At 40.9% G+C, this 22,167-nt stretch overlaps 1 pseudogene; it reads right to left on the bottom strand.

Annotated features, from left to right (window-relative positions):
• Positions 1-4,723: 4,723 nt before the first annotated feature.
• On the bottom strand, positions 4,724-5,498 carry LOC111907311 (probable E3 ubiquitin-protein ligase BAH1-like; annotated as a pseudogene).
• Positions 5,499-22,167: the final 16,669 nt, after the last annotated feature.

The following is a 22,167-nucleotide window of genomic DNA, read 5'->3' as shown; positions in this document are numbered from 1 at the left end:
AATGAACAAGGAAGGCAGAAGAAAAGAAGTTGGTACAAACCAGTCTTTTGCCCTTGTGTCAGAAAACAAAGAAAGAGACGGAGGCAAAATTGGAGGTAGAGGTCGAGGTCGAGGTAGAGGCGGGCATGGTCAAAGTAGAGGAAGATCCGAAGATCGAGGGAAATCACAGGATCGAGGTAAATCGCGAGAGCAAGATAAGTCTAGGAATAGATGGTTCGGAGGCTATTATAATCATTATAATTAATATGGCCACAAAAGAGTGATTGTCGTAGGTTCTTACGAGAGCAGTCCGAGATGAGCCAGAATTCAAGCAGGGAGAATGGTAAAACCATGGTCAACATAACACAATAAATTACCCTTGTTACATACGAGGAGGAAGCATGCCTACATGTTGGCACTCATGATGTTGAGTGGGTGATTGATAGCGTTGTATTATATCATTCGACTCCAAACTAAGATTTATTTATTACCTATAAGAATAGAGAACATGGTACTGTGACGTTGGGAAACACCAGTTTCTCAAGCATTGTTGGTATTGGTGATGTGCATATAAATACCAATGTAGGATGTACATTAGTGCTGAAAGATGTACAACATATCCCCGAGTTAAGAACGAATCTTAAATCAGTTTGAGCACTTGATGTTCAGGGATGTGATAATCAATTCAAAGATGGCACCTGGAAGTTGCTAAAAGGTGTTCTGGTCATTTCAAGGGGAAAATTTTCTGGTAATCTTTATAAAACCCATGCAAAGCTGCTTCATCCAAGTCTCAATGTTGTTAAAAAGAGACATCACCAAACTTGTGGCATAGAAGACTAGGCTACATGAGCGTGAAGGGATTGACGACTCTTAAAAACAAGGAAGCCATTTTAATGGAAAAAAATGTTGCTTTGGATCCATGTAAGTACTGCCTATTTAGGAAACAACACAGAGTTTCCTTTAGTCCCAAAAGAAATAACCGCTCCGAGTTGCTGAGCCTTGTCCACTCCGACGTATGTGGACCGATTGAAGTAGAATCTCTTGGTGGAAGTAGGTACATTGTGACATTCATCGATGATGCATCACGAAAGGTATAGGCACAATGTATCATGATGAAGGACCAAGTATTGGCCCACTTCAAAGCTTTTCATGAAATGGTGGAAAGATAAACAAGCAAGCAGCTGAAATTTTTCCGATCATATATTCGAGGCGAGTACTATTCCCTTGAGTTCTCTACATACTTCATGAAACATAGTATCATATATGAAAATATTGTCCCACGAACCCTACAACACAGTGGTGTAGCAGAATGGATGAATCGAATCACTGTTGAGAAGTTTTGGTGCATGCTCAATATGACTAAACTCCCAAAACCATTATAGTGTGAAGTTGTATTGGCAGCTTGCTATCTAATAAATATATCACCTTCCATTCCATTGAATTTATAAGTTCCAGAGAAGATATGGATGGGTAAATACATCTTATATTCTGACTTGAGAGTATTTGGGTGCAAGGCGTTTGTACATGTATCAAATGAATTATAGAAGAAGTTAGACCTCAAATCCACTCCATGCATCTTTATTGGATATGGAGATGAAGAGTTCAGGTATAGGCTATGAGAACCACAACCAAAAAGTTATTTGAAGTAGAGATTTAGTTTTCTATGAGAACCAATATTATGATCTCATGGCAATGGTTAGTGAGCAACCGAACACCAAATTTTCAGAAATAATATCTTAAAATAAAGATGATGTTTCCACTAAAGAAGAGGATGAAGAAGTTGACGATACAGATCAAAAAGGTGTTAAGCAGGGGGAGCTTCCACCCCTAGATGCTTTAGATCTGTTGCCAGAATTTGCAAATGAAGGAATACAAATTCGACGATCCGAATGAGTTTGTGCTCCATCAAGAAGATGTCCGACTTCAAACTACATCCTTCTGATAGAGAGCTATCAAGAGGCTCAATATCATATTGAAAAAAATCCAAATAGTAGAATGATATGTAAGAAGAAATGAATTCTTTACAGAAGAATCAAGCATATGAGTTGGTAAAACTACCCAAAGGAAAGAAAGCTTTGAAAAACAAGTGGATTTTCAAGTTAAAGAAAGACGGAAAAGGAAATGCTATGAAATATAAGACGAGAATCATTGTCAAAGGTTTCCAACAAAAAGAAAGAATCTACTTTGAAGAGATTATTTTGCCGGATGTGAAGATGATGTAGTGGTGTTGATCATGATGACGAATGTGGAATATGAAAATGATTTAGTGAATCATTCAAGAATCATGAACATGAAGAACACAAGCGTAAATAAATCTGGGTTTAGCTCTCATTATTTTTTAGAAAGAGTACAAATGGGTTTGCAATAATTATCTCTCTAAACTAATCTCTCATAAATGTTCCTTATATAAAATGAGTGTCACTCACTTCCTTATAAAGGAAAGCCAACTCATTACACACATACAAAGGAGTAAGCACACATGACATCCAAGAGTGACTTTGCACCCTAACATTCTCCCCCTTAAAGTTAGGATTGGATGTCTCGACTTCAATATCCAACGAGCTCGCACAATCAAGACGAACTCCCCCTCGAAATAATATTGGTCTTCAAATCCGCAAATGAATAGCCGATAAGCTTCGAATACTTACTCTTCAGTCTCACCCTTTTTATAATAAAAAAGTGATTATAAAACCCGCTAAGGTTGAGAAGCGCCCGAAGAATAATCTTCACAAAACTCCCTCTTGATGTGTGCCAAAAATCATTATGAGAAAAACTTCCATGAAAAAACAATCACGAAAAAGTCTTGAAAAATTTTCAAATTTATGAAAATTTTCAACTTTTGGGTGAAAGTTGCAAGAATTTTGAAAATCCGGGTAAAAACTGCCAATATCAGAATTTTGTAGGGTCCCGTTACGCCAAAAACAGTGTTAGATGCGAAACTTTACCCAATTGCGAAACTGGGCTGTTATGTAACCTTCAACGTTTCTCAGAACTTTTATCCCAATTTCGAAGTTGGGTAAATTCTGCCAAGTCTTCGAAACATCAGGGATTCGAAACGAAAAGTTTGCATTTAACACAAACTTCTATCCCCATTTCGAAGTTGGATAATTTTTGCCACTTCGTTGATAGATCAGGGACCCAAATTGAAAACTAATATTTTCTTCCCCAATGTGATACGAGAAGCGAATGCTGTCATACGTCGAATATGAGTTCGATTCCAAGGCAGACCATTCGACATCTATACCCAAACTACCCATGTCGAAATCATCAAAATCGACACTCGATGTCGATCCCACATAAGGAGCCAGTATCGACTCAAAGCCTTCGCATATCATATCGATACCCATTATCCATTCGTCATCAACAAATCGAATATGAGCCGACTCGTTATCAACCCTTCGCAAGTGAACCACTCGATTTCCACTATCGAACTCAAGGTATTGACCTCGATGTGTTCGATTCCAGCCAATTAATCCTTGACCATCGACTAGTAAGCTTCAATATCGATCTTACTTCCCTTTCGTAATCAATCAACCTCCAGGACAGCCTTCGCTTTCAATCACTCAACTTCAACTTCAGTTTAGGCCCATCGACATTTGTGACCATCGACCTTCAAAATCAATATTACCATTCGATTTCAAAATCACAGACTTCACTTTTGTTACTCAACCTTGACCCTTGACCTTAAACCATTCGAAATTGATCCTCCCATTTCAACCCTTCGAAATCAAATTCACATAAGAAGCCAGTAGCGACCATCAATATGCTTGACCTTCGTTATCCAATTCATCTATGAGACTTTGTATTCAGCCGAACACTCAAAGCAAAGTCCCATAACCAAAAGTCTCTAAATCAGATTACAAACCGAAGGTGCATATTAGAACAAAAATTGTGACGTTGATGTCGAATTTCAAGCGAAGTTATCTCAATACCAATTGACGTTCCCATTGGTCATCAGTAAATAGATTCGATTCCAAACCTTCATTTCCACAGCCTTCGTTACCATGATTCAAATCAACACATTTGTTCTCTATCCACATCCAGTCAAACATTATTTGGTATTAATACTGACCTCAAGAAGACTTCGATTTCGAAATCAATATTAAGTATCGAACAAAAACCATTCCGGTCTTCGATGTCAAGAACAAGTACTCAACCAATATTCGAAATTAAATCCCAAACCGGACTTGATTTCGAACACTTATAGCCTCAAAATAACTTGTATTAACCAATTCCATCCACCAATTCACAAAATCACCTCTTAATAATCACGTTTGAGTTTTTACTATGTTTGACTTTTCGAAATCAAAAGTCAACAAACATGAAATTGATGATTCTAACATCGAATTTCAAATCAAAACACGTTCAACCAACTGTTCTTCATATCCTTCAAGTGTTCTTGACCAAAATCTTTAAAATCAAAGACTCAATTTTCGATTTCTATGCTATGAATTGAATAAAATCGATTTCATCATATACCAAATCATATGAAATCGAATCCGAGTTTAAAATTAACAAACAACATCAAACGATTATTGAGAACGATAAGAAGAAACCGAAACTCAAGAACAAAACGATTATGAACAGAAACATGATGATATGGTACAACTAAGTAAAGTCAGGGGCGGCTCAATCAGTTTAGGGGCTCTAAGCGAACCCAAAATTTGAGGCCCTTTGGCCTTTAATATACTCCAAATGAACAATCTGTAAACTGGAATCAGATTATGGATTATTCGAAATACCTTCATTGTAAGAGCAAACCTAGTTCCAACATGTAAACTGGTTTAACATACACTCAAATCTGTAATAACAAAGATAAATAAACCATACCATTAATCTATATTTTGTTACATAATATGATCATATATACACAGTAAGTATATAGAAAAAAAAAATGAAATTTATAACATCCAAATTTATCAAACCTGCAAACTGGACACTTGGAATCTTGATTTGCAGACTTCAACCTTTCAATCATCAATACACCAGGTGCCAAACAAGCACAAGACTTGCAAAAAAATGTTTCCACAACTCAAAGAATATGGTTGAAAAACAATGTCCTGCATCAACAACTATCCATTTTATAAAAGATATAATTGGAATTTTCTATAATTAATATGTTTATTGTCAAACATATATACCAAGCAAATAAGACAAGTGAGATTGTACTCCAGTTTTTTAGTAACTAGAAGTGTCAAAGTTAGAAAAGACTCTTCATTCCAAATATTGAGATCATAAGAGGGTTGACCAAAAAGCTCATCAGATGCCAAACTGTCTGAACCTTTAAGATTCATATATAAAGCTACTAATTCAATCAACCATGGTGATTGCTTCACATCCAAGTATTTTCCTGTAATTTGGAAATAATGAAACAGACACCTTAAGAATCTTCGGATACCAGGAGTAAAGTGAAGATGAACAAGTTGCCTGACTCTTAAACTAATATAATGATGTACAAAACTTAAAATGGTAGGATTCATACAGAGGAATCTGATTGAGATCATCCTCAGCATTTTCATCCCTACGAGAATCAATTGAAGCGTTAATATGTCGATGATGCCTGTAAAAGTTCAAATCATTCTTGAGATTCTTGTACTCAAAGTGACGCATGTTCTTCATTGGATCAAAATCAAGAATCGGAGAATGGAGAAGGAATAATAGAGAAGGGATTGAAGGAAGAAGAAGATTAGAATAGATATTTTTTGTGGAAATCAATCGTGTTTTGTGGAAATCGAATCGTCGCCGGTTGCTTTTGTTGATTTTGGTCAAGTCTTGCGTATTGTTGCTCTTGTTTATTGTGCGTAAGAGGCTGTCTAACATCCAACGATTTTAAAAACTAGGGGCCCTTCACAATTGGGGGCCCTAAGCCCTTGCTTAATTTTTTATATAGTAAAGTCGGCCCTGAGTAAAGTGTGTGTACTAGACGAACCAAGAATAGCGATTTGGGCTCCATGATTAAATGGGCTTAAAACTGATATAAAGGCTTTATGGATCATGAACAGTAACAATGCATTATTTCGAATCAAATTAAATGTTGGGCTTAACAATGATTATTGAACATTAGTGGATTCAAAATGTGGGCTTCAAAATATGAGCAGTGAATTTCGTGATTTTGAACTTGATCTAAACAAACATAATTGGATCAATCAATGGGGTAGAAACGTATTTGATCCAATCAGACAAAGCGATCAAAAACGAAAAACGCAAAGCACGAACCGTAATCAAGAACGTTTTGGAATCCATTTTCCCGTTTTCCTTCAATCGATATGTATTAAACTATTATAATTAATATGTATTTTGGTTGTATTTGAGAATTTGAGATACATTTTTGATAATCTAAGCTCCATTTGCAACGAACGAATCAAATTTTCAAGATCTTGCTTCTTTTGTTGGAACAAAAAAGTCTCCAATTTGAACATTGTACCACCCATAATACGTGTTGTACAACTCGTTCTTCGTGTTCTTCAACGATCTAATACCATCTTCATAAGAATCATCAACACTTTTGGGTTTTGATTTCAAATTCATTGCAACGCTTGATGATTGTTGCTTTGGAACCCAAATTTGCTTCATGGATTTCGAATTCACAACAAAATTTGACGATTTTTGTGAATAAATCCACTTGTTCTTATGTTTGATCTTCTTCTTCTTTTTCTTTCTTATCTTTTTGCATCTTGAAGATTTGAATTCAAGAACAACTTCATTCTTGACAACTTCAACTTTGCAAGTTTGAATCAAATCTTTTGGAGTTTGATACTAGTGAATTTCTTTGATTAATGACTTTCGATAAGGAATCATTCCTTCAAACAAATCACAAGAACACAAAATATTATCGGTTTGAACTCCAATCGAGCAAAAAAATCATCTTCATGAGAATCAACTTGAATCTTTTTATCATGAACTTCAAGAACATCAAGAACATCGCATTGAACTACATAGTCTTGAACTTCAACAAACTTAAGAGGATGAATATCACTTGGATTTTCAATTAGAGAAATGTATTCCTTATTAAACAAATCTCTTTCTTCTCCTTACTTTTTATTTCCACTCCATGTTAACATGTACAAGGTGATTTTGATTAAACATTCAATCTGCCCAAGTCATTGAAACATTAATCTTCCATGATCATCTTTCAAGCCTCCATAAGAAACCATAGTAACCCATGTAATCAATCCACCTTTCAACAATACTCCATAGAATTGATTTTCATTGACTTTGTATTTGACATCGATCTTCAATGATCACAACCTTTGAATCATAATGCAAGTCCACCATCTTTGATCAATTGATAAGATGTTGTGTTTTTCTAGAGAGAGAGAAAGTGATTTTAAATGGGTTTTCTAGAGAGAGAAAGCGAAAATCACTTGAATTCTAGTGAAGAAAATCAAATTATGAATTGAATCAAGGAAAATTCGATTTCAAGAATCCATAGTAACCCATGTAATCAATCCACCTTTCAACAGTACTCTATAGAATTGATTTTCATTGACTTTGTATTTGACATCTTCAAGATCACAACGTTTGAATCATAATGCAAGTCCACCATCTTTGATCAATTGATAAGATGTTGTGTTTTTCTAGAGAGAGAGAAAGTGATTTTAAATGGGTTTTCTAGAGAGAGAAAGCGAAAATCACTTGAATTCTAGTGAAGAAAATCAAATTATGAATTGAATCAAGGAAAAATTCGATTTCAAGAATCCAAAAACTCTCTAAATCACGAAGATCAAATAACAATGAAGAATCACCAAATAAAAAATGTCATCATGGATCAATTCTTGATTAAATAAAGAACACCCGCTCTTATACCAATTGTAGTGGTGTTGATCATGATGACGAATGCGGAATATGAAAATGATTTAGTAAATCATTCAAGAATCATGAACATGAAGAACATAAGAGTAAATGAATCTGGGTTTAGCTCTCATTAGTTTTTAGAAAGAGAACAATTGGGTTTGCAGTAATTCTCTCTCTAAACTAATCTCTCATAAATGTTCCTTACGTAAGATGAGTGTCACACACTTCCTTATAAAGCAAAGAAAACTCATTACACACATACAAAGGAGTAAGCACAGATGAAATCCAAGAGTGACTTTGCACCCTAACAGATGATGTCTATTCAAATTGTACTCGGATTAGTTGCTAGTCTATATCTTGAACTTGAGTAGATGGATGTGAAAACAACTTTTCTCCATGGTGATTTGGATGAAGAAATATACATGGATCATCCCGATGGATTTAAAGTCCCAAGGAAAGAGAAACTCGTTTGTAAATTGAAGACGAGCACTTACGGTCTTAAGCAACCCCTAAGGTAGTGGTACAAGAAGTTTGACTCATTCATGGTAATTCACAAGTACAAAAGAACTGTTGCAGACTAGTATGTCTACCTGAAGAAGTTCCCAGATGGAAAATTTGACATCTTTTTTCTCTACGTGGGTGATATGTTGATAGTGGGACAAGATGCAATGATGCTCGACAAGTTGAATAAGGTTTTATCCTAGTTTTTTTATATGAAAGACTTAGGCCCAACACAACATATACCAGGCATGAAAATTCTCTGTGATAGAAAATCAAGAAAATTGTTCTTATCACAGGAGGAGTATGTTGGACGTGTAATCAAAAGGTTCATCATGGAAAATGCGAAGCCTGTTGGTATGCCCTTAGCTAATCATTTCAGTTTGTGTAAGAAACATTATCCCTCTTCTGAGAAAGAAAGAGAAGATATGAAGACAGTCCCTCATTCCTCATCCATAGGAAGTCTTATGTATGCAATGGTATGTACAAGACCAGATATTGCTCATGTCGTCGGTGTTGTGAGTATATATCTAGCTAATCTGGGAAAGCAACGTTGGGAAGTAGTAATGTGGATTCTTCGATACCTGAAGGATATTTCGAAACTATGTCTATGTTACAGGGGAGCAAAGCCAATCGTGAAGGGTTATATAGATGTCGGTATGGCAAGAGATCTTGATAATAGGAAATCTACATCAAGTTACATTTTCACTTTGGCAGAGGGAAATATCTCATGGCAATCCATGTTACAGAAGTGTGTAGCAATGTCAACAATAGAAGCTAAGTGCATTGTTGTTGTTGAAGTTGGGAAGAAGCTTATATGGATAAAACAGTTTCTTCAAGAATTAAGCGTTCCACAAGAAGAGTACATCATTAATTACGATAGTTAGAGTGCTATGGACCAGAGCAAGAACTTGATGTACCATTCCCGCAAAAAACACACTGATGTGTGTTATCATTGGCTTAGAGAAGCAATCGAGGGTTGAGAGTTGAAGTTATCAAAGATCAACGCAAATGACAATCCTACAAATATGTTGACCAAGGTGGTGACACAAGAGAAACACAAACTATGTGTTGACATAATTAGGATTAGAATTGTTGGAAGGAGACTAGAGGGGGAGATTTGTTAACTTCCAGACTCCATCTAGAAGGCCAACGTTTTCATGGAAACATTTTATTCTTAGGGTGACAACTTTTCTTCCTACCCTATGATGAACACATTCTATGGAGAGGGTGGAGAGGTGGTTGGGTTTACCATAAATAATGGTTTCATCCTCAGTTGTAAAGTATCCCAAAACACAAAGAAATAAAGCATAACACTTTGAGTGAGGGTGTTAGTGAAAATGGGTTGGTTTTTTGTAATAGTCGAGTGTAAGTTATGCTCCTCCTATTGTGATTCTATTTTCGTGTTAAATACAAGAGTTTTAAAAAATCAGATCCCTGAGTTCATTAGATCCTTGAAAAAACTGAGACTCATTCTCTCTCATGCTGGTTTAGATGGTTTTGTTCCTCCTCATATTCGAAATCTTTCTTATTTGAAGGTTCATGATCTAACTTCAAACTATGGGCACCTGATGATAGATGACGTGGCATGGACTTTTTGTCTTTCGTCACTCGAACATCTCGGCTTGAGTTCAGTTGATCTTAGTGGAACACAAAAACAGGACATGGTTTTTTACATGATTTCTTCGTTAAAAGAGTTGAGTTTGTCATATTGTCAACTTTCCAATGCTGATATTCATCATTTTTCTTAATTCGAGCAGAGTACTTCCCAATATTAAACTCCTATATCTTAGTTTCAATCATTTTGTAACATCCAAATTCAAACTTTTTAAATCATAAATAAAAGTCAATTAGTATTGTCTACAAAATGTTTTCAAATCAATATCCATCAGAGTGTCCCAAAATCATAATGAAAGGATGAGGAGCGGTACGGTCACGCCTTTGCCTTGCCATGATCTCCTGAAGTACCTGTGACAATAACTGAAAACTGTAAGACCAAGGGCTTATTGAGCCACCCCCAAAATACCAATACCACACTGACAATACCATATCAGTAACAACCAATCAAAAAATCATGCATACTGGGCCATCGGCCTGACTGGGCCTGCAGTCTATCTAAATCTATCCCGAGCCTTCGGCATGACTGGTCCGCCTCGAGGGCCTGCAGTCTCCCCGCACCGCTTGTAGGGTATGTTGGCCTTCAGCACAAAGCAGGACCACCTCAACCCAACCAACAAGCAATTAACCATGTGCACATAACTATCACATACTGGCATATAGAAACATCACATATCTGTCACACTGATCATCAACTATAGAACCCTCTCATAACTAGAGTACCGACCTAGCAGGTGACTACATACCAATCCTTACGGATCATAAAAAGAATAACATACAATCTATCATGATTCCGATCTAACAGATCAAAATCATATGTAGCATACCATGACAACCGATCTAACCGATCTCTAGCATAGCAACCATCCTAACCAGGATGAATTCTAACATAGCAATAACATAGCAACCCTCCTAAACCAGGATGAAATCTAACATGGAAATAACATAGCAACCATCCTAAACCATGATGTAAATCATAAGGGCCGGCCTTGGTGCCATAGACCCTATTGATATAGTGAGGATAACTCACCTCACAGATGTCGACTCGAAAGGTAAACTCCAACTATCGGATCAGTTGACACAAGCGCCACCACCTATAACCATAGCATAATATATTCATAAGTCCTTACCCTTATGAGGCACTCCATAACCTCCTAGTAAATTCCTGATCAAGGCAAGAGTCCTTGGTCAAGGTCAACAGTCCATGTTGACCTCAACTCACACTCGACCAATCACCGAGTCCATGGAGCACATTGCAACTCGCCGAGTCATCGGAGTGACTCGTCGAGTTCCTTCGAATCCTGATCAAACCTTAAGGCCACCCGTCGAGTTTCCTCCTTGCAACTCGACGGGTATACACACAACCATATCCTTGGTTAAACTCATCCGAGTCGCCGAGTTGTTCTTCAACCCGTCGAGTTTCATGGCCATCTTCATCTAAATCGCCGAGTTGTTCAAACAACTCGTCGAGTTCACTGTTTCCTTCATCTGGCTCGCCGAGTTGTTCATCCCACTCGTCGAGTTCGATGCACATCTTCATATGACCCACCGATTCGTCTTCGCGACTCGCCGAGTCCTTTCAGTCATTTAAACATGCAGACATCTTTAAGCCATGACAAGGCCCCAAATTTGTAGATCTAACCCCCTTAGGCCTGCTTATTACGTAAAGTTGCAAACTTTACGTGCATGCATTGCTTCACAAGCTCCTAATGCTAAAACCATACTTTTAATGGGTGTTCATGGACCAAGGGAACCTTAATCTTGACTAAAGTTGGAGCTTTATGCTTGTATGCTCCAAAGAGGGTCCAGATCTAAAGTTACAACTTCAGATCTAGCCCATATATTGTCATACCAACTTGATACCCTCATAGAACCCCTAAACTCATTCAAAGATAAGGTCTAGACTGAAATAGCTGAGGGTAATGGTTTAATACCTTCCCAAGAGATGTACACAGCAGAAGAATTCGGATCTCCTCCCAGCTCCTTGCCTCAATCACTTGTTTTCCCCAAACTCCCACACCAAAATCTTCTCCCCAAAGCTTCAACACACAAAGGCACACACACACACGAGTTAGAGATGCAAAGGGGGCTGCCAAGGAACTGAAAGAGGCTTGAGCTTCTTTAAATAGGGTTGCAAACCCCAGAAATTAGGGTTTCCCCTTTCCAGCTCCTACTCGCCGAGTAGCTCACTTAATTCGCGATCCCACCCGCTGCTACTCGACGAGTAGCGCTACCGACTCGTCGAGTAGGGCCAAAACCAAGAAGTTTTTATTTAAAATAATACCTGAGAATCGAGGCGTTACAACTCTTCCCCAATTGAACTAGACTTCACCCTCGAAGTCTGCTGGGATAAATAACAACGGGTAGTGCTCGCGCATCTCTGGCTCCGGCTCCCATGTCCATTTGGATCCCTTCCGATGTTCCCACTGTACCTTCACTAAGGGTATTTCTTTGTTCCGCAAAATCTTCTTCTTCCTTTACAAAATGGCCATAGGCCTCTCCACATAATTCAGACGCTCATCGACCTGAATATCATCCAACGACACAACTGCCTCCTGGTCCATAACGCACTTTCGCAATTGCGATACATGAAATGTGTTGTGGATCCGGCTAAGCTCTTCCGGAAGGTCTAACCTATAAGCCACCTTGCCAACCCTGGGAACAATCCGGAACGTCCCGATGTAACAGGGACCCAATTTTCACCTCTTCCTGAAGCGGATCACTCCTTTCCAGGGTGAGACCTTCAGGAGAACCATGTCACCCACCTAAAATTTCAGCTCAGATCGGCGTCGGTCGGCATAACTTTTCTGCCGACTCTGAGCGGTTTGCAGTCGCTGTCTAATCTGCTATATCATCTTGGTAGTTTGCAGAACTACCTCTGTCCGACCCATCACCCTGTGCTTAATCTCCCCCCCAGCAGAATGGGGTCCTACACTTCCACCCATACAACAGCTCGAAAGGTGGGGTGCTAATACTGGAATGATAGCTATTGTTGTAGGCGAACTCTACAAGCGGTAGGTGGGAATCCCAACTCCCACCGAAATCAATGACGCACACCCTCAACATATCTTCGAGGGTCTGAATGGTCCGCTCACTCTGCCCATCAGTCTGCGGATGGAACGCTGTACTGAAATGCAGCCTCGTACCTAGTTCCTCGTGGAACTTCTGCCAAAAACAGGAAGTAAATCGGACATCCCGATCGGAAACTATGGAAACTGGAACCCCATGGCGAGAGACAATCTCGCGGACGAATAGGTCGGCCAACTTCTTCGCCGACGAACTCTCCCGTATAGCTAGGAAATGGGCACTCTTGGTCAATCGATCCACAATGACCCATATATCGTTGAAACCCTTTGCCGTATTTGGCAACTTCGTGATGAAATCCATCGTGATCCGTTCCCATTTCCACATGGGAATCTCCAGGGGCTGGAACTTACCATGCGGCATCTGGTGCTCGGGCTTGACCATCCTACAAGTCAAGCACCTCTCAACAAACCAAGCGATATTCGCTTCATGCCAAGCCACCAATAACTTGAACTCATATCACGGTACATCTTGGTGGCTCCTGGATGAATAGAGAAGCGAGACTTATGAACCTCCTCCATCACTATCTGCCGAACCCCTCCGGTCATCGAAACCAAAACTCGACCATAACGGGTCAACAATCCGAGGCTATCCTCAACAAACCGGGCGCTTTCGCCCTTAATCTTCTCCAACTTTCAATTCTCTGGCCTCATACCCTCAATCTGAGCATCCCTGACCAGACCCACCAGCGGGGAATCCACTGCTATCCTCATACACCTGGCTGGGTCGAGGACCCAGCTGACTACATCTAGCCACCTGCGCTGCTTCATATTCGGATGGTAAAGGATCTCACAATCATAGTCCTTTACTACATCCAGCCACCTGCGTTGCTTCATATTCGGGTTCAGCTGATCCATAATGTGCCTCAAACTCTTATGATCCGTGTATATGGTATAACGGACCCTGTACAGATAGTGCCTCCAAATCTTGAGAGCGAAGACCACTGCTCCCAACTCAAGATCATGCGTAGGGTATCTCGTTTCATGCGGCTTCAACTGCCGCGATGCATAAGCTATCACTCGTCCCCTCTACATGAGGACTTCCCCTAAGCCTGTGATGGACGCATCACAATATACCACGAAATCCTCCACTACCTCGGGGAGTGTCAACACTAGCGCCTCACATAACCGCTGCCGGAGGGTCTCAAACGCCCTCTGCTGCTCCGGGCCCCACCGGAAGTCCACTCCCTTCCTCGTTAGACGAGTGAAGGGTACGACAGCCTTGGAGAAATCACGAATGAATCTCCGATAATACCCTGCTAAGCCCGGGAAACTCCTGATGTCTGAGGGAGATCTCGGAGTCTCCCACCGCATAACCGCCTCTACCTTGGCCGGATCGACCAAAATCCCATTCTGGTTAACGAGATGTCTAAGGAACTGAACCTCTCGCAACCAGAACTCACACTTCGAGAACTTGGCATAAATCCATTCTCGTCGCAGCACCTCCAACAGATCCCGGAGATGCTCCTCATGTTGCTCTCGGGTCTTGGAATACACCAAGATATCATCTATAAACACAATGACCGAGCGGTCGAGCATCAGTCTGCAGACTTGGTTCATCAGATCCATGAACACTGCTGGCGCGTTGATGAGTCCAAACGACATCACCACGAACTCGTAATGACCATTACGAGTCCAGAACGCGGTCTTCTCCACGTCTTCCTCCCTCATGCTGACCTGGTGGTATCCTGATCTCAAATCGATCTTGGAAAATCAAGATGCACCCTACAGCTGGTCGAAAAGATCGTCTATCCTCGGGAGCGGATAACGGTTCTTCACCGCTAACTTATTCAGCTCCCTATAGTCAATGCACATCCTGTGCGAACCATCCTTCTTCCTGGCGAAGAGGATCGGTGCTCCCCAGGGTGAGCTACTCGGACGAATAAATTGCTTACCCAGCAGTTCCTGCAACTGAGATGATAGCTCCTGCATCTCTGGCGGTGCCAAACAGTACGGCGCCTTGGCGATAAGGGCCGCACCTGGCACTAGATCAATCCTAAACTCAACCTACCTCACTGGAGGCACTCCGGGTAATTCCTCCGGAAACACATCAGCAAACTCTTTAACCACAGGGACCTATGAAACTGAGACCTGCTCTCTAACCCGCGTATCTACCACATACGCCAAATAACCGGCACACCCGTGCTGAATATACTGTCGAGCCCTGGCCGCCAAACAAAAGCCTGATCCCGACCTGGTGCCCTCACCATATACTACCATTTCTCCCCCACTTGGGGTTCGAACCACCACCCGCTGTCCCTCACAGTCGATCATGGCGCCAAAACGGCAAAGCCAATCCATCCCTACAATCACGCATACATCCCCCATGGGGATAGGAATCAAATCTATCAGGAAAGACACCCCGAAAATCTCTAACTTGCATCATCAGTAGACCGAAGAAGCAGAAACCCGTGCTCGTTGGCGATCGAAACTCGCAATGGACACTCAAGATCATCTATCAGCACACTGAACCCTCTAGAGAAGGTCTGAGATACAAATGACCGACTCGTCCCCGAGTCAAATAATACCAAAGCGGGCAAAGAATTTACTAAAAACCTACATAACCATAGGTACAATCAGTAAGCATAACACCAATACAAAAACTGTGACAGAGAAAAGAAACGTACCAGCAACCACATCCGGTGCTACCTTGGCCTCCTCGGCCGTGAGCTGGAAGGCGCGACCCTGACCTTCGGAGGCTCCACCTTGACTGGCCTCCCATCTCCAATCCTCGCAGTAGCTGGCGCGGAACCCAGCGCCGACTTGGCGGCGAGCTACGGACAGTTGGTCTTCACATGACCAACCTGATGACAATGGTAACAAATCCCTGGCATAGTGCCCTCCTTGCCACATTTGTGGCACCCACCTCCTGCTTGACAAACCCCTGAATGAGTCTTGCCACACTTTCCACAAGTGCGGCTCTAATGACCCCCAGACCGTGTATCAGCGATTTTAGACCACTTAGGCGCCGACTGAGACTGTGTCGGTGCCTGACGCTGCTCCTTCAGCTGCAGCTCTATCTCCAACTCACGTCGTCGCGCGGTTTCCTGAAGGTCCAGGAGGGTATCACATCGCTAAGTAGACACAAACTGTCGAATATCCGTCTTGAGCATAGGCAGATACCGAGTCAACTGAGACTGCTCTGAAGCAAACTCCGGGCAAAACATAGCCCTCTCCGTGAACATACGGGTAATCTCCATCACAGACTCCCCATCCTGTCTCAATGTTAAAAACTCCTGCGCAAGCCGCTCCCGCTCAACGCGTGGAACGTAGCGGGTGCGAAACATATCTCTGACCTGCTCCCAAGTAACAGCAGCCTGCTAATCATCAGTATACGACCCAGTTGTCAGCCTCCACCAGTCCTTTGCCCCAAGCCTCAGCAGGTTCAGGGCACACCTGACCTTTTGGTCAGCAAGACATGAGCACGTGAAGAAATAGCCCTCCACGTCAGATAACCACCTCATAGCCCTAATCACATCCTGTGTACCATCAAACGTCAGGGGCTTCGTATTATCGAAGTCCCGGTACTAGAAAGCCTCGCCGGCTCCTCCTCCAACCCCTGCCGCAGTTACAGCCGAAGTGGCTACAGCGGCAGGTGTCTCTGCTAGAGCGGCATATCGCTCGTCAAAATACTCAACCATCGCGGTCTTAATCGACCCCAACATCTTTGGAAGCTGCGCTCGGAACGCAGCAGCAATCTCGTCGTGCATGATCTCCCAAATCTGGGCATCCAACTCCTCGGTCCCTATCTGAACCATGGGGTCAGGTGCTACCAGCACCTCTAATCCTCTGTCTCCTGACCCTGATCCTTATCCGGATCCCGAAGCAACACATCTCGTCACCACCATACTTCAAACACACTCAATGTATCAGACAAATCATATAATGACAGAAGACCAATACCCTCAATCCCTAGGGGTTGTCACTTCCTTGCTACGCGTATGGGTCCTGTGATTTTAGTAGTATGGGACCCTACTACCTTCCACATCTACCCATATTTGTCTCAAGTATCACCACAACGCCCTAAACTATATTCAACATAATATGCGCTCAACCCTCACTAACAGGGGACATCGCCTAACTAGCAACTGATCCTGTAGTTCCGCACCACTCACACATCCATGAAACTTCCATCATCCCCTGCAGTGCTAGTGTACACTGGCTGTACATAGCGCTGGACCCGATAGACTTTCGAATATCCGATCCTACACTAAGTTCGAATCAGACATTCTCAGGCTATAAGATCTCGACTACACACAGCCGTGGTGCATACGCTAAACATCTGCAGTTATGATGTCAATTCCATATACAAGGATCCCTAGGCTAATAGGCATCATATAATCAGGCAATTCTATCATGCGATTCTTCAAGATACCTAGCCTAGCACTATCATGCGATTCCGGCTGATCGTACCCGCTGCATCCTCCATCCTTTATTTTGAAAACTGTTTTAAAACTTATTTTTTTGAAAATATCCTTGATTTGAAACTGGATTGACACGAGTGTTCCTCCAATTCACTCAAACCAAGGCTCTGATACCAACTCGTAACATTCATAAATTTCACGCCAAATTCAAACTTTTTCAATCATAAATAAAAGTCAATTAGTATTGTTTACAAAATGTTTTCAAATCAATATCCATCAGAGTGTCCCAAAATCATAATGAAAGGATGAGGAGCGGTATGGTCACGCCTTTGCCTTGCCACGATCTCCTGAAGTACCTGAAACAATAACTGAAAACTATAAGCCCAAGGGCTTAGTGAGCTACCCCCAAAATACCAATACCACACTGACAATACCATATCAGTGACAACCAATCAAACAATCATGCATAACGGGCCATCAACCAAACTGCACCGCCCTATTGGGCCTGCAGTCTATCTAAATCTATCCCGAGCCTTCGACATGACTGGTCCACCTTGACGGCCTGCAGTCTCCCGGACCGCTCGTAGGGTATGTTGGCCTTCAGCACAAAGCAGGACCGCTCAACCCAACCAACAAGCAATTCACCATGTACGCATAACTATCACATACTGGCATATACAAACATCACATATCTGTCACACTGATCATCAACTATAGAACCCTCTCGTAACTAGAGTACCGACCTAGCAGGTCACTACATACCAATCCTTACGGATCATAAAAGCATAACATACAATCTATTCCGATTTCGATCTAACAGATCAAAATCATATGTAGCATACCATGACAACCGATCTAACCGATCTCTAGCAAAGCAACCATCCTAACCAGGATGAATTCTAACATAGCAATAACATAGCAAACATCCTAAACCAGGATGAAATCTAACATGGCAATAACATAGCAACCATCCTAAACCAGGATGTAAATCATAAAGGGCCGGTGTAACGCCCGTAGATCAGGGCTAGTCAATTTAGAGACGATAGGCGTCAAAAATGAATTTTTGATGAAAGATTATTTAGAATGATTAATCTTAACTAAGTTATAGTATATGTTACAAGGTTTTCGTGCATATAAAGAACGCCGAAATCCGAGTTATAACGAAGAAGTTATGATCTGTCGAAGTTTCGCGACAGAACCAGCACGACACAGCGCGACGTAAAAAGTGAATTTATGTTAGAGCGATATTTAGCCTTCATGATCTAAATGAAAGTCGTAGAGTTCGTTAAACTATGAGCATGCATAAAAAGAACGTCCGAATCTGACTTCGTATGAGGAAGTTATGACTTTTCTAAGTTTCGACTTAGCGGTATGCAGCCCGAATACTTGATTTGAGATCGAGCAGTTTTTAGCCGAAACAATCTAAACGATAATCGAAGATCTCGTCAATTGTAGTGAAACGATAAAAAGATAAGCGAAAACAGACGTCGGATGAAGAAGCTATGAATTTATAATGGAGTTTTTCAGTCCCGGCCGACTAAAAATAATATAATAAAAATAAATTCAAAATTAGCCAACGGAGTCTAAACGAAAGTTGTAGAGTGTAGTCTCACCTACGCGTGGATATAAAGAACGTCGAAAACGGATCTCGTATGCGAAAGTTACGCAATTTAGAAGTTCGACGAGTCAAATTACGTCCAGCGTAATTTGAGTACGCTCAGCGTACTCAAAGGGGTGCAACTTGTCTGACCAATACTCGAGTGCCACCAGTCGACGCACGCAATGACGTCAAAGTACGCCCTGCTACCTCGAGTACGCCCCGCGTAATCCCAGACCCTCAGCCTATAAATAGAACTCGAAATCAGCCATTTTCTCTTGTTCAAACTCTTTCTTCTCTCTAGTTTTTGCCTCGTTTTGCGTGTCGTTTATACCCCGAAGCCCCGGTAATATTTTCGAGCCCCGAAGCAAGATCCGAAGCCCCGAGGATCCCGAAGAGCGTTATTCCCGAGCCGAAGCGCTGCCTGCGAGGAGCCGGTTTTTGTGAAGATCTTCCAGATCTACGGAGAAACACTACTTCTACAAGCCGTAGTGCTGTCCGATCATCTTCTGATCAAGTGAGTGTGTAGTTACTTTCTTCTAACACATAAATATTAAGTATTTACTATAAAATACGTGCTATGTGTATAATATAAAGTTGTTTATATGTGTGGGTGTATAGTCCCTTTCATAAACACGGGTATAATACAAGTATTGTGTGAATTTATTAAGTATATGTTTGGGAGAGTGTGTGGTTACTTTCTTCTAACACATAAATATGAAGTATTTGTTATAAAATACGTGATATGTGTTTATATATTGTTGTTTATTTGAGATGAGTATGGAACAAATGTTTTATATAGTTTTTAAATGAGTTAAAGTGTATATGTATTTTATATCTACAAATATGTTGGGTAGAACATGGGTAGATGAGATGGTTGGTATGTGATAAAATGATGAGGTATGAAAGATGATTAAGAATGATATTGGTAGATGCACCAATTAAAGAATGTCACAAAACTAACAGATGCGCTTGAGAATAATATCGGTAGATGCACCAAGTAGTGAATGTCGTGATCTTGGCAGATGCGCCAAATAGAGATTGTCATAACAATAGCAGATGCGCTTATAGGATAATCTTGGCAGATGCGCTTATAGGATAATCTTGGCAGATGCTCTTATAAGATAATGTCGGCAGATGCGCCTAAAAGAGAATGTCATAAACCTGGCAGTCGCGCCTCATAGTGTATGACGTAATCCTGGCAGAGGCGCTTAAAGGATGATGTTGGTAGATGCGCCTTATGTAGCAATAGATTTTGTGCTAATTCCTTAGGTCAATCCTTAGGAATGAATGAATGACGGGTATTTGAATTCCTACGGTAAAATCCTAAGAAAGATAATAGGGATGGGTAATTGAGTTGATTGTTTGATGGTTGAATATAATAACTATATTATTGTGGGTTGAAAACCCTATATGCTCACCAGGCTCCCAAGCCTGACCCACTCAGTTTTCTTTGCATTACAGGTAATGGCACAAGAGTATAAGTTGGTGGACTTGACGAGAGATTTTGGATTATAGGCCAATAGTTATGAATAACTGCTGTAAGGTCTATTTTGTTCTATTTATGCTTTTGGTCCGTATTGAACATGACATCTCGAGATTTTGTTATATAATGAAAATACATTTCTTTAAAGAAATGCTTTGATAATTTTTATCATATTTTGTTTTGGCAACAAATTCTGCAACTGTTTTCTTTAAAAGATTACTCTGATTTTATAAAACAAAGCATAAACAAATCGGTCTTTTCTGGCCGTGAAAATGGGGATGTCACAGTTGGTATCAGAGCATTAGTTTAAGCGAACTAGGAATTTGTAGGAAATTTCTAGACTTAAACTTAGAATGCTAAGTAATGATTGTGAGGAGTGTGTCTAAAATATGTTAGGTAGTACACCTAAATTGACACAAGCACTAGTTTATTTTAGGAATGATGCCTAAAATGATTTTATGTGCTAAATGTTTTGTATGATAGCTATAATGATGCTATTATTTGTTCGGATCTATGGTCTGTTGCCGACCGGATCTGGAAACCTTATGTGTTTAGGATTCTAAGCGTATGGCTACGATATTAGAACTAGCATATAAACGTTTCGGAGTGATAAAGACGATTTAAATATCTATCGTGAATGAGGATCTAATTTCACCTTATTCGGTGTGTAGATCAAAAATGGTGAGAACAAGAAGTGGAGTTGGAAATGCTGATGAAAACAGGAATCAACCACCCGTGATTGAGCAAATACCTGTCGTAGCAGCAACACCTGAGCCGATAACAATGGCTGGTGTACAATTGATGATTCAGACGATGTTGGATCGTCAGATGGAAGAAACTAGACGTCTGCTTCAACAAAATCGTGAAGAACTTTCAATCCAAGTTGAAGAGCCCGAAGTGAATGGAGGGCCATCGGAAGGTGGAAACTTCAGTGGTACTGTTGGTCAAGCCAACCAACCAATTGTTAGAAAAAACAATTGTGATGGAGGAAATGGTGGAAGAGGATGTAAATACAAGGATTTCATGGCATCCAAACCACCGTGTCTATCTGGGAGCCCGACGCCGGTGCAAGTCATGGACTGGATCTCTGAGATGGAGACAATGTTTGAAAGTTGCGAGTGTAGTAACAGACAGAAGACCGCTCTTGCAATTCCTCTATTAAAATCTGGAGTACTGAGCTAGTGGAAGTTACTGGCCGGTTCGATGCCCAAGGGGGAAGCTAGCAAGATGTCTTGGGAAGAGTTCGTGGTACAATTGAAAATGCAATACTGCTCTGAGCAGGATCTCCTGGAAATCAACAATGAGTTCCAGAATCTGAAGAAGGGAAAATTGAGCATCACTGAATACGCCACAAGCTTTACGGAAAAGATGAAGCTTATTCCATACCTACTTCCAACTGAACTTTCCAAGGTCAACAAGTTTGCCAATGGATTACCAGCAGACTTTGGTCCGATAGTCAAGCAAGCAACCACTTTGAAAGCCGCCATCTGGGCAGCCAAAAATGTTGAAACCCAAATAAAAGAAAAGGGTCTGGAGAGAGCTGAAGTTAGAGAGAAGAGGAAACATGAAGGATCTTCAATAATCAACAAAGAAACCAAATTCTCGAAATCTGGAGGAAGATATGAAGCTAAGTGGTGCGAGAAGTGTAAAAAGAAACACTTCGGGAAGTGTAGCGAGGATATGACTTGCTACAAATGTGGGAAGACGGGGCATTACGCCAACAAGTGCGCATCCAACAAAAAGGTGTGC

This window comes from Lactuca sativa, chromosome 3 (assembly GCF_002870075.4).
Source record: "Lactuca sativa cultivar Salinas chromosome 3, Lsat_Salinas_v11, whole genome shotgun sequence".
Taxonomy (NCBI): Eukaryota; Viridiplantae; Streptophyta; class Magnoliopsida; order Asterales; family Asteraceae; genus Lactuca; species Lactuca sativa.
This window is presented reverse-complemented; position numbering and strand designations above follow the sequence as displayed.